Here is an 8,588-nt window from a genome sequence, read left to right on the forward strand (position 1 = left end):
AAATTCCAACTCAAAAAAAAAAAAAGACTTTGCGTCCTTTGACATAGCCATTGTACTTCCAAGAATTTATTTTAAGGAGATGATTAAGGGCGTGGGCAAAGATGCTGATCACAGCTGTGATCACAACAGCAAAAAGTCTGGAAAAAAACAAAATGTCCGACAGTAGGGAACAGTTCATCAAGTTAAGGCACAGTCATAGAAAGGATCTGTTTTAAAAAATAAGGCAGTCCAGGCTTGGTGGCTCAGCCTGTAATCCCAGCACTTTGGGAGACCGAGGTGAGTGGACTGCCTGAGCCCGCAGGTTTGAGACCCACCCAGACAACCTGGCAAGACCTCGTCTCTACAATAAATAAAAAACTAGCCAGGCGTGGTAGCATGAGCCTGTAATTCTGGCTACTTGGAAGGCTGAGGCGGAAGGATGGCCGGAGCCCAGCAGGTCGAGGCTGCGGTGGCCGGGAGCGTGCCAGTCTGGGCGACAGAGTGAGACTCCAACTCAAAACAAAAAACAAACAAACAAAAAACTATCAGGGCCTGAAGTGTTGACAGCACTTCCGGAGGCCAAGGTGGGAGGCTCCCTTGAGCCTAGGAGTTCGAGACTAGCCTGGGAAACATAGTGAGACCCCCATCTCTAGTATACAATAAAATAACACTATTGGCTGCAAGATCCAGATAGTATGTGTATGTATATATCAATAAATGTGTGCATGTATGTAAATACAGTGTAAATACAAACATACACACACAGAGGAAGCAAGCAACAGACTGGACAATCAAGCAAGCAATGTGGCCAGGTATATGCCAAAGTGTTAATAGTCATTTTATTTCAGTGGTAAGATCATGAGTGTTTTTTTCATTGTAGAATTTATCTCCATTTTCTAGTTCTATGCTGAACACATACTGCTTTTATAAGCAAAATACATTAGAAAACACATATGTAAGAAGTATCTTAAGTGCTAGGGGAAAACATCAATTCATTACTCAGTGAAAGTCTTCATGATGGAGACAATCAGAGCGATGCCATCTTTCTTCCAACTCCTGTGTTCATATTTTCCACCACAAGGTCCTAGACTTAGCCTCATTCTCAGCCTCATTCTCTGGCCACACTGCTTGCTTGATTGTCCAGTCTGTTGCTTGCTTCCTGTGTGTGTGTGTGGGTGTGTGTGTGTGTGTGTGTGTGTGTGTGTGTGTGTGTGTGTGTCCATGTGCCTGCACTTGTATTTATATTGTATTTACATACATGCACCTCCCTCACTAGGCACCACTGGAGAAATAAGGTCCCTACGAAGAAATTTTGGATAGCAGATATCTGTCCACATATTCTGGGTGATGGCATTTTTATCCTAACTCTTTGGGATGGAATTTTCAAAGCATAAACACTTTCTTGACTTTTTTTAAACAGAGAATCTTGAACATAAACCCTTTCTCAATAGATATTCAATCATCCTAAGCAACTATGATGTAATCAAGGAAGTATGCCAAAGCACCAAAAACCAGCAATTGTATGTGAAGTCAAGGGGGCTAGATTCCAGTCCAGCCTCACTGTGGGATCTCAGCCACAGGACTTCTCTGAGCTTTAGCTGTTCCATCTGGAAAAGTGAAAGCACTGGACTAGGAGATCACTGAGGACTCTTTGGCTCAATCTGTCCCCTCACTCTCTGGCTGTCAGCTGTCACTTCTGCTTACCAAATCACCTGCTACCTTCTCCCTTCTAGTTCTCTGCTTCTAATAGACAACAGACTAAGAAACATGGCTGAAGGTGTTAGAATAGTGTGTAAATCAAGGGCTAATAAGCTCTGAATAAAGATCTAAAACCTCCTATAGCAAATAATTATAAGTTCAAAATATACAGGTATGTGTGTATATACATATACATTAGGTTGAACCATATGAAATTGCTGAGAGAGAGAGAGAGAAGAAACTGTCAAATTCACATTGTCCTATCAGTTCTGGGGCCTTTCTATCTTATTTCCTAGTGATCCAGTTATTTTCAGATGGCTAAGGACAGAAAAGAGCTGACCTCTGGGGAAATAAAAGGATTCTTATAAAACAGGCTTCTCAGACCAACTCTAAGAGGATACAAATGGCTTCTAAATTCTACAAGTGGTGGTTCTGAAATATTTTTCAGAGAGGAAAGAATAATCTATCAGATTTTACCCACCAGCTGCTGCCATCAGCTGCTATGGCCAGCCCACTATAAATTTAGTCGGGCCAGCAAAGGGTTGATTTGCCACTGGAATGTCAGGGAGGGAAGCCTGTTCTATCAACAAGTGCTTCTCCAAGAGGCTGAGTCACCCTCTTAAGAGACTGAGGTGGAGCGGGCCCTGCCCAAGAGGAAGACATTCACGTTCTGGCCTAAAAAGCCACCAACACCTTCAGTTGTACACATACGATCTGGACCACAGGAAGAGCCACAAATGGCTTCTAAATTCTACAGGCACCAGGATGAAGGACATGGAGATCCCACTCTCAGTCTAATCAAGAGCAAGCCAAGTTGAAATTCTAAAGCAAGGAAAACTGTGAAGGGTGTCTTCATCTGTTCGGGCTGCTACAACGGAATATCAGAGACTGGGTGGCTTATAAACAACAGACAAGCCAGGCTCGGTGGCTCAGCCTGTAACCCCGCGCCTTTGGGAGGCTGAGGTGAGTGGATTGCCTGAGCCCGCGGTTTGAGACCCACCTGGGCAGCGAGATCTCATCTCTACAATAAATCAAAAAAATCAGCTGGGCATGGTAGCGCATGCCTGTAATTCCGGCTACTTGGAAGGCTGAGGTAGAAGGATCGCCAGAGCCAGCAAGTCAAGGCTGCGGTGGCCAGGAGCAGCCACTGCACTCCAGTCTGGGCGACAGAGTGAGACTCCAACTCAAAAAAAATAAAAAATAAAAAATAAACGACAGACAGTGGGCGCTCGCAGTTCTGGAAGCTGAGAAGGCCAAGATCAAGATGCCAGTAGATTTGGTGTCTAGTGAGGACCCCCTTACTATTCATAGACAGCTCCTTCTCTCTCTGTTTCCTCACATGGTAGAAGAGGCAAGGTAGCTCTCTAGGGCCTCTTTTATAAGGGTACTAATCCCAGTCACAAAGGCTCTGCCCCATGACCTAGTCACCCCCCAAAGGCCCCATCTCCTAATACCATTATCTTGGGGGTGAGGATTTCAACATAGGAATTTCGGGGAGGGGGAACACAAACATTCAGACCACCACAGGTGATGGTAGAAGACTAAACTGCCACAGGATTCTTTCAGGCTGGGGCAATCTGGGAAGGTCCCGATGGGAATAGCTGAAGTAACCAAAGTACTTCAATAGGCCAATATGTGCAAAGGGCTTTCCAGATTTAAAAAAGCTTCCCACCCCACCCCACCCCCATGGTTCAGTTGGGAAAGTCACCAGGCTTCCCTTTCCTTGGAGGCGGCAGGGTGGGGTGGAGAGGAGGGCCAGAGGCAGCAGCGGCATGGGGGAGGAGACTGGTGTTTTAAGGAGGTTATTACCTATGGGGAGATTAGCAAAAAAATAGTAAGAATAACCATATTAAAGATAATAGGAGCCAGGTTGTCACAGTCAGAGTAGGAACTGTATATGCAGAAGATGGCTGAGCTCCAGAGAACCCTCAGGGCTGGGCTGCACTCAGAGGGATCAGATAAATACAGAACAAGATATGGAGGGGTGTGTGTATGTACATATTAAACATGCATGCACACATATACACACACCTGCTTCCCAGCTCTGTCTCTGAGGGAGTCCTGTCAAAAGGACATAGGAGCTACCTCAACGTTGCTGCCCCTGCCGAACCTGGGACTATCTGAGCATTGGGGAGAAAAAGGGCATCAGGAAAAAAAAAAAAAAAAACAGACAACAATGGATTATAACCTATTGAACAGAGTAATAATCTATGAGTTTGTATAGATATAAATAAAGACAAAATTAAATGGGGAAGAAAGGAAGACTCCCCTTACAGTACAATGCCAACTGGTTAGTAGATGTAGGAAGAATAATACAAAAAGAAAATCGCATTTAAAAACCATCACATGTTATCCTTAATGAACATACATGTTAAATTTCTCAACAAGATTCTAGCAAAACAGATCCACCATGACCAAGTAGGCTTCATCCCCAAGATGCAGGGCTGGTTCAACATCTACAAGACCATAAGCGTAATTAAATACATCAACAGGTGAAAAAAAAAAAAAAAAACCACACGATTATATCATTAGACATGTAAAAAGCTTTTGATAAAATCCAGAACCCCTTCTTGATAAAGACCCTTGAAAATCTAGGCATTGAAGGAACATATTTCAAAATAGTAAGAGCCATCTATGAGAAACCCACAGCCAACATACTGCTAAACAGACAGAAACTGAAACCATTCCCCCTGAAAGCTGGAACAAGACAAGGATGCCCAGTCCCACCCCTCCTGTTTAACAGAGTATTGGAAGTCCTAGCTAGAGCAATTAGGCAAGAGAAGGAAATCAGTGGCATCCAAATAGAAAAAGAAGAAGTTAAGTTATCCCTCTTTGCAGGCGACATGATTCTATACCTCAAAAACCCAAGAGAATCTGTCAAAAACCTCCTTGCACTGATAAAAAAAGTTTGGCAAGCCAGGCTTGGTGGATCAGCCTGTAATCCCGCGCCTTTGGGAGGCTGAGGTGAGTGGATGGCCTGAGCCCGCAGGTTCGAGACCTGCCTGGGCAACTTGGCGAGACCTCATCTCTACAATAAATCAAAATGAGCCAGGCGTGGTAGCGCGCGCCTGTAGTTCCAGCTACTTGGACGGCTGAGGCAGAAGGATTGCTGGAGCCCAGTAGGCGAGGCTGCGGTGGCCAGGAGCGGCCACTGCACTCCAGTCTGGGTGACAGAGTGAGACTCCAACTCAAAAAAAAAAGTTTGGCAAAGTCTCAGGGTATAAAATAAATAACTGTGCAAAAGACAGTTGCATTCCTATACAACAACAATAAACAAACAGAAACCCAAATAAAAAGCACAATCCCATTCACAATAGCCACAGAAAAAATGAAATACCTTGGCATCTTCCTAACCAGAGAAGTGAAAGACCTTTACAACAAACACTGCTCAAAGAAATCAAGGATGACACAAACAAATGGAAAAATATTCCATGTTCATGGATTGAAAGAATCAACATTGCTAAGATGTCCATCCTACCCAAGGCAATCTACAGATTTAGCCCAATATCTGTTAAATTATCAGCAGCATTCTTCTTAGACCTGGAAACAACAATACAGGAATTCATATGGAAACAAATGATCACGAATAGCCAAAACAATCCTCAGAGAAAAAAAAAGGCGGGAGATATCACACTCCCAGACTTTAAACTTTATTATAAAGCTACAATAATCAAAACAACCTGGTAAGCCAGGCTCGATGGCTCAGCCTGTAATCCTAGAGCGTTGGGAGGCTGAGGTGGGTGGATTGCCTGAGTCGACAGGTTCGAGACCCACCTGGGCAACTTGGCGAGACCTCATCTCTACAATACATCAAAAAATCAGCCAGGTGTGGTAGTGCGCGACTGTAATTTCGGCTATTTGGAAGGCTGAGGCGGCAGGATCGCCGAAGCCCATCAGGTCGAGGCTGCGGTGGCCGGGAGCGGCCACTGCAATCCAGTCTGGGGGACGGAGTGAGAACTCCAACTCAAAAAAAAAACAAAAACCCCACAACAACCTGGTATTGGTACAAGAATAGGCATATAGACCAATGGAACAGGATAGAGATTCTGGAGGCAAAACCTCAATTTTTCCACCAACTCATCTTTGACAAAGCCTCCACCATCAACCACTGGGGAGAGGAGAACCTACTCAGTAAATGATGCTGGGAAAACTGGCTGACCACATGTAGACAATTGAAACAGGACCCATACCTAATCACCATACACGAAAATAAACTCTAAATGGATCAGAGACCTAAATGCAAAACCTCAAACTGTAAGAACCTTAGAAAACGCAGGAGACACCCTTATGAAAATTGGAACTGGCAAAGAACTACTGATCAAAAACCCAAGTGCCCATGCTATAAGAGATAAAATAGACAAATGGGACCTCATCAAACTGACAAGCTTCTGCAAAGCTAAAGAAACCATTGAGAAAGCAAGGAGACAACCCACAGAAGGGGAAAAAATATTTGCCAACTGCATATCTGACAAAGGCCTAACATCTAAGATCCACAAGGAACTCAAACACGCCAAAAAGAAAAAAAAAACAAACAGCCCTATTACAAAGTGGGCAAAAAATATGAATAGATACTTCTCAAAAGAAGACATACGAGCAGCCAACAGATACATGAAAAAATGTTCAGCAAATACAAATCAAAACCACACTGAGATAACACCTAACTCCAGTCAGGATGACCACCATCAATAACAAAAAATAACAGATGCTAGAGAGGGTGCAGTGAAAAGGGAACATTTCTACACTGTTGGTGGGAGTGTAAACTAGTACAACCACTGTGGAAAACAGTTTGGCAATTCCTAAAAGATCTAAAAATCAGCCTTCCATATGACCCCCACAACCCCCCTCTGGGAATATACCCAGAGGAACTCACTCTATAAAAAAGACACCTGCACTTGCATGTTTATTGCAGCATTATTTACAACAGCAAAAACATGGACTGGATTTTAAAAATGTGGTACACAGGCAGGATGGAATATTATGCATCCATAAAGAAGGACAAAATTATGAATTTTGCAGCAATTTGGATGGACTTAGAGTCTATAATACTGAGCGATCTTTCACAAAAACAAAGAACTGAGCACCACATGTTCTCACTCATAAGCAGATCTTGAACAATTATCATAATACTATAAGAAAGGGATTGGCAGTAGTGGGAAATACCAAGGGGGGACAGGATTGGCAGTAGCAGGAAACTGAAAGGGAGGGAGAGCACACTTCATAATAAAGGTACCTGCATAATGAACATTTGTATACCTAACCCAGAATTGTACCCCACATCTTCAAAGTTAAAAATTAAAAAAAAGAACCATCCTGTGGTGGTTAATTCAGGGAGAAGCCATCAAAGGATGCTAAAGCAGGCAGGTGGAGGGTAGAAAAGTAAAGGATACTGTGTGGCCTTTGGGTATCTTCCCACCAAATACTGACTCATGACAAAGGGGAAGATGGTGACTTAATGGTGGAGACACCTGGCAGGCTCGACTAGGCCAGGTGTTGCCCATCCTTGATGGTGGAAGCCCAGGGTGGTCTAGCATCACTTCTGTGAAATCCCTGCCCAGAATGGGTGGCCAGAGTCTGGCCATGAGGAAACTAGACAGACTCAGGTTGAGGGACTTCTTCCAGCATGAAAGAACTGTACTATCAAAGGTCATTAAAGACAGGAGAGACTGAGGACACATTCAGGCCACCATAGAGGAGGTGCAGTTAGTCGTTGGAGATGCCTCGTGATGTTCACCCAACACCAGGTGTGGAGGGGAGAGACGTGGAACACAATTAAAGATAATTCAAATTCTGAACACTGAATTGGTTGGAAAGCCATGCTATTAAATGCATGCCCCATACATAAAACCACAGGCCTCCTGCACTATTATTTACTTATCTTTAGTGAAATTAAAGATCATTTATTTATTTTTTGAGTTGGAGTCACACTGTGTCGCCCGGGCTGGAGCGCAGTGGCATGGTCATGGCCACCCCAGTGCCGACCTGCTGGGCTCCAGCAATTGATTCTTCCACCTCAATCTTCCGAGTAGCCAGAACTACGCCATGCTATTTTTTTATTTATTGTAGAGAGACGAGGTCTTGCCAAGTTGCCCGGGCTGGTCTCGAACCTGTGGGCCCAGCCAATCCATTTACCTCGGCCTCCCAAAGTGCTGGGATTACAGGTTGAGCCACAGAGCACAGCCTACTTATCCTTAAATAAGGCCAATTGTTCAATTTAAATCAATTTACATCATTCTAAGTAACACAATCTATGTATCTGTGGTTCTAATGTGCTAATTTTACTTTTTTCTAATATAAATGGAGTAATATGTCAGGGGAAACCCCCTAAAATGAAATTTATTTATTTTAAAAAGTGTATTTATTCTTACAAGTTTAAACTTCAGTCATCTTCAAAGTACTTTTTGTTTGATGCAATACACCTATCAAGATACTTTTTCCATTGCTCAAACTGTTTTTGAACCGATCGATTTTAATGCATTTTAGTGCTTCTGCCATTTTTTGTTTCAACTCTTCCATTGGCAGAACATTTCCCTTTGAGGACTTTTTTCATCCAGGGAGACCAAAGAAAGTCACTCAGGGAGAGACCAGGTGAATAGGGAGGGTGGGACACGGGGACATGCTGCTTTTGGTTAAAAACTGTTAAACACTCAGCATAGTATGGGCAGGTGTGCTTGTAAATCACCCATCATGAAATGGGCAAACACTTTGGAAGAATCTCCAAAAAAAATTCACTGAAGCTGAACACAGTCTCTCACAACAACACTACCTATATACACTGATGCCTATGGGTTCCTAGAACACATACCTAGCAGGATTAGTCTGTACTACCAGGGGCCCACCCTCCAAAAATAATTCCTATTTTTTCTGGGTCCACCTCGTATAACTCTTAAAATGACCACGCAGCAACAAAAGGG

Source organism: Carlito syrichta, unplaced genomic scaffold (genome assembly GCF_000164805.1).
Source record: "Carlito syrichta isolate Samal-C Ts95f unplaced genomic scaffold, Tarsius_syrichta-2.0.1 Scaffold312962, whole genome shotgun sequence".
Taxonomy (NCBI): Eukaryota; Metazoa; Chordata; class Mammalia; order Primates; family Tarsiidae; genus Carlito; species Carlito syrichta.